Here is a 6000-nt window from a genome sequence, read left to right on the forward strand (position 1 = left end):
TCCATCTATGTGTTCTGTCTTGCTGCAGTGTTAGCTTAGAAGGGCAGAAATGCTGAAAGCTCATAGACACCTCTGCACCGTAGGTCTTAGCCAAGTCAAATAGATTGGTAGGACCACGGTGCTGGCTAGACTCCTGTTGCAGTGTAAGGATCACAAAAATTGTAAGGATTAACCAGATCCAAATAGTGGGAGTAAAAGAGCTAAGCAGAGAAGGAGTATTTTCTGAGTGCTGTTGCCCCCATTTTATGAGCATGATATGCAGGCTTTTGTTCATGGCTTGTGAAAATGCGTAGCTAATGGTGGTAACTATGTTGAAAAACTGTTTGCTATAGAAAAAAAAATACCTTTTCTATAGTTTTGAAAACCTTTGCCAAAGGTACCAGCTACAGTACAGACCCTTCTTAAAGAGGAACTAACCCACAGTTAGCAATTTATTTCATACCCATGCAGTAATTTATTCATGGGAGCCATCAAATGCCCCAGCTGGATAAAGAAATAGGAAGCTTGAAGAACAGCTGTCTCTGCTCCTGTTTCCTGCAACCATCCACATTTTTAAAGGTGCTTTCAACAGAAACTGCAAAGGTACTTCTAGATGATACAACTCATACCCGATGCTATGAGCCACGTGCAAGATGCTCAGTTAGCTTAATTATTTCCTGTTTAAGCTTAATTATCAGCTTACATGCAAAGTTTGTTTCCCTCACCTTTCAAAATACGTCTGAGCATAAAATTTTCTTTTCTCTCCAACAACTCCAAAAAATATCTGCTTTGTGACAACAGATGAAAATAGTCTATAAACTTAAATAAATTTATTGGCTGAATGTTTTTCTTGAGAATCCGAGTTGTATATCTTAACTGATATACAACATGTGTGCAAAATGAACTCCTTGAAGTGCAAGTTTTCAGCTTGGACTAGGGACATTCTCATAACATACTACAAGTGCGGTTGTGAGGAAACTTTGGGAGGCCTATAGTCCAATTTTCTGCTTAAAACAGGCAATCATTAACACTAAATGAGGACCACCATGTCTTCATTTAGTTGAGTCTTGAAAACCTCTGAGGCTGGAAATTCTACAGCTTCTGTAGAGCACCTTCCTGCAGTGCTGCACTACAGTCTTAGTGAAAATGTTTTCCTAAAGTCTAATGTGAACCTCCCAAGTCACAGCTTACATTCGTTAATCCTGCCCGCTTTTTGTTTGGTACTGTGAAGAGTGTGGCCCTGTCATCATGTAACTCTCCTCTATGTAGTCATAGGCTGTTGTTCAATATCCTCTCAGCCTCTTTTTTTCCCAGGCTAAATAAACTGTGCTCCCTTAGCTTCTCCTTATAGCTTGTATGCTCTTTTTCCCCAGCCATCTTAGCAGCTTTCTGCAGGACTTTGTCCAGATTTTAACATCCTTTTTAAAAAGTGAGCAAGGGAGTTCCCATAAAAGAGCACAGAAATCTACTTCTGCACTACAGTAACCCATGACTTTATTTATTCAGGGTGGGAGGACATCATTGGCACACATTCCACTTGACATCCACTGTAGCACCTGGGTCATTTTCAGTGGGGCTTCTGTTCTGATATGCACTTTGCAGCCGGTTCTGATGCATGTGACTGCTCTTCGCAGATGGACTTCTTCCTGCTGAGTCCCACAGGTTTTCTGTTGTTCCAGTCCCTAAGTTTCTCAGGCCACTGTGAACAGAAGTTCTGCTATTTGTCCCATCAGTTCCTACCCCTGCTTTAGCATCATCTGTAAGATGGTTTGTGGAAGGTGCATGCTGCCACATCATCAGGACTGCAAATGAAGCATTGGTCTATACACGTGCCACTATTACAAAAAATTGATCCCTGAGGGACTACACCCCTTATCAGTCAGACCTCAAGACACCGGTTTATACCCTTGTAGCCCCAATTTCTGTCCTGCACAGCTGTCTGTTTCTCAAGCCCAAACTTCTATAGCTTCTGAGTGAGATTTGGGATGTGACAGGAAATGCTGTCAAATCCTTTATCAAAATCCATGCATGTTATACCCACAATTTTCTCATTGCCTGCAGAACCACAGAAGGCAAACCACGTCACCAAAGACATCTTGCTCTTTGGACATCTGTGCTGAGTAGTTTTCATTACTTGCTTGTCCTTTGAGGGTTTGCAGACAACCAAAGAACATGCTTCACAGTGGTCTCTCCTGATTGCCATCATTTTGCATAGGTAGAGGCAAGCCAGTCGCATCAGCTAGCTCTGTCAACACACTTGCCATGGACTGACTCCTTCCAGCTTTGCTAAGTAGAATCAAAACTGTTGCTACTCCATTTCCATCTTGATTTGTGCTGGTCCACACTGACTTCTGGGATCTGAATTTGTCTGTGAAGATTGAAGAAAAAAAATATGAAAAACTTGAGTATTTCAGCCATTTCCATGTTTTTTAATGCACCGTGTTCTCTTTCATCTGCTGACTGCCTTTTCCCAAACTTCCTTTTCCATTAAACATACCTGTGAAATCTCTCACTGTGCCCCTAGGCAGTGGTAGCTCCAGCCCCACCTTATCTTTTTACCCTCCTGATTTTATCCTTACTGCATTTATACTTATGCTGAGCAATATTGTTTTGCAGTTCTTTCATAGATTCTCTTTATTTCCCCTTCTTGTATACTCCTTTTTTTTTTTTTTTTTTTTTTTTTTGGAGTGCATTTTAGTCCATTGACAAGCTCCTGCTTTAGCCAAGCAGACCTGCCAAAATTCCCAGTCTTCCTGCACAATGGCATGGTTTGTTCCTGAGCACTCAAAAAGTTTTGCTGTAAGAATTAGCCAGCTTTCCTGGGCAGTCTTCCCCTTCATGGCTTCTTCCCAGGGCACTCTGCCTAATAATTTCCTAAAAATAAACCTAAAAGTCTGCTCTCCTGAAATCCAGAGTGTTAAACCCTGCTGCTTTCCTTCCCAAGCATCCTTCAGATCCTGAGCTCATTCATCCTGTAGTTACTGCAACCCAAGCTGCCAATTGTGACTACACTTTCCACTAACATTTCACTGTGAGCAATAAAGCATTACCTATGGGCAACACTAACATTTCTTTTAGGAAATTATCACCATCACTAACAAGGGTTTTCCTTGATTTCTTGCAAAATGTTATGTTGCCAGTGTCTAGAGGGTTGAAACCACATGAGGACAAGAGTCTAAAGACAGAAGACATTTACTTGTTTCTAGAAGGCCTCGTCTACTATGTCCTCCTGGTTAGGTACCTCTCACTGTACCTCTGCCCTCTAATTTTGACCCAGATATGTGCTCAGTGAACACATCAGCCAGATTTATTCTGGAACACTGGGGAGATTTTTCAGCAGCCCTCCCCCTGTTCCCTGTTTGTCCTTAACTAAACACCTTTTACCCAATTCCTGACCATGGGTTACTGTGACTGCTCACAGAGAACTCATATTATATGAGAATCAAAGACCTTCACTCAGTGTGCCCAGTCTTTATGTCTGTTTATAGCTTGCTCATACTTCACTTTCACATGCTACATAAAATTTGCTGTGTTAAATGTTGTTTCTCATTTTTGAGGAAAAAAGTCTAGGACCTCTCCTCTTTACCCTTCCATAAAGAGGAGCAGATGAAGTTTTAAGGGGGGAGACATAAGTGTTCTCTGTGCCATGGTCCAAAGCAGAGAGCAGTGAGGTGCTGGAACAGGCTGCCCAGAGAGGCTGTGGATGCCCCATCCCTGGAGGTGTTCAAGGCCAGGCTGGCTGGAGCCCTGGGCAACCTGGTCTGCATGTTGGTGGCCCTGTCTGTGGCAGAAGGCTGGAACTTGATGACCCTTGGGATCACTTCCAACCTAAGCCATTCTATGATTCCGTGATTCTATGAAAGCACAGGTCAAGATGTGAAATGAACCATCAGACAAGTCCCAACACCCAAGTTCACGTTTCTGCCTACACAGGCATCTTCACCCATGGAAAATACAGGAATGGCGTAGAACAGAAATGACTTTGCCTGCACTGAGATACTACATCTGTACTGCACACAGGACTGTTCAGGTAGAGGAACAGCAGAAAACAAAATTGCTCTGAGCTTCCAAGAAGGAAGCATATTACTTTAACTCCAAAAATTCTAATAAAAATGTAAATTTATCTCATTTCCTATTGTATTTTATTTTATATGGGTAACATCCATATATACACAGCAAAACAGTTCACAGTAAACTTATGTAGTGCTTCAGCCAAGCTAAATGCTTTTGAAATGCTAATGAACAAAATAAATCAGCTTTCTGTAACCCACATTGAACATTGCTATGCACGCAGTAAGGGCAAAACATCCTTTGGAAGGACTAACTATCCCCCTTCACATGGACTGTTTAGTAGTTTTGGGCTGTAGAGCTTCTGAGCGGGAATCCAGATACCCTTGAGCCACTTTCAGGTTAGCACACATGTGGATTTTGTTATGTTTCAAAAGCAGCTAGTTTAAAGTATGCTTCAGCTACAAGCATGGAAAATTATACTTTTATTTCATGCAATAAACTCCAAGTCATACTGCATGTGGCTTCTGGATTTCTCTTGAATTTGTGATGACATGATCTTGAACACCATCCAGCTTCCTCAACGCCACAAAAAAGAACACAGCATCCTTGTAGAAAATGTACAAATACTTGTGTGAAAAAGCACATTTTCCCTGAGCAGACAAGAACTGTTAATGTCAATGAAAATACATTTTAGATTACTTGAAACTATTGTCTCAATCTTTGGGTGAATGACAGATACGGAGAATTCATGTTTTCTGAGCATGCTATTCAATGGCAAGCCTAAGAAATCATACAGGGACAATAAAAACAGCTTTCTGGACTCTAGGGTACAGGACACCATTGACTGTGTCACTGCTGATGTTATGCACGTGTTAAGGTTTGCATGGAAAATGCAGCATTTCCAGTACTTAAATTCTTTCCTCCACCATATCCACAGCTCTGAACCTATTGGAAGGCCTCTCCTAGCAGTGACAGAGGTCTTACATGAAAAATGTGCATGGGTGCATTAAGGAAATGATTAAGGAAGAATTGTGGCCCAAGACAATTTCTGTTTAACAAATGTAACCCAGGCAAGCCAAAAGAATGGACACACATGCCCTATGCTGTCAAGGGAGGGCAATGCAGTTCCAAGTCCCGAATGGTGAGTGGTTTTCTTACAGACTTGGCTTTCTTTAGTATGTGAATGCTCTCCTGTAGTGTCTTTAGCAAAATAAATGATTTGTCATATATTAGTTCTCTTTAATCAAACACAGCTTTCAGGTTACTTCCGGTGTATAAGCAGAGCAGCACTGTCTGCTGCACTTGTGTCCCGCTCCAATGGAAACTGGTGATCTGAACAGATGATCTAATCTTGGTGACAAGTGCACTGGAGAGAGTAGATCAGTGCAGCAGGCATTGCTAGAAATGGCATTACCAGAAGGCAGCAAGTTCCTGCTCATTAATCAACCAGAAATCAAGCAGAATCTCATCAGGGCTATTTTTGACTGGAAAAGGAATGACTCATTTCAATTATTTGCAATCTGAGTGAACTTTGAATAAGGGAGCATTTATCCTTTAGTTCCAAACAAATATCAACTACTTATTCCAAACTTCAAATTTCCTCTTTGGAATCTGATTTTATATATATATATATATGTTTCCTATTTCATTCTTAGACAAGTTGGGCCAAAAATATATTTGAAATAATTCAGTCATTCCAGGCTGCCCAAAAAGATGAGCAGTAGACCTATGTTCCTAGTGCAGGATATGACAGCTAATTCTAATTTCCAGTTTGGGGATGACTACAGAGGATGCACAAATGACTACTCTCCGTCTTGCCCAGCCTCGCTCTACCTTATCTTGCAGTGAGACTCCTGCAAAATCATTGTCCTGCCCACTCAATCTTCCATACACAGGAAGTAAATAGCAGTTCCTATCTTATATTTCTTGGCCAAATGAAGGCTGTAGAGCATAGTTTGTAGGATCCAGGTTGTTGGCCACTGAACATTTGCTGCTTTTCTTCCCAAAAAA

The sequence above is a fragment of the Coturnix japonica genome, chromosome 2 (genome assembly GCF_054131305.1).
Source record: "Coturnix japonica strain WE chromosome 2, WE-NBRP24, whole genome shotgun sequence".
In the NCBI taxonomy this organism is placed as follows: domain Eukaryota; kingdom Metazoa; phylum Chordata; class Aves; order Galliformes; family Phasianidae; genus Coturnix; species Coturnix japonica.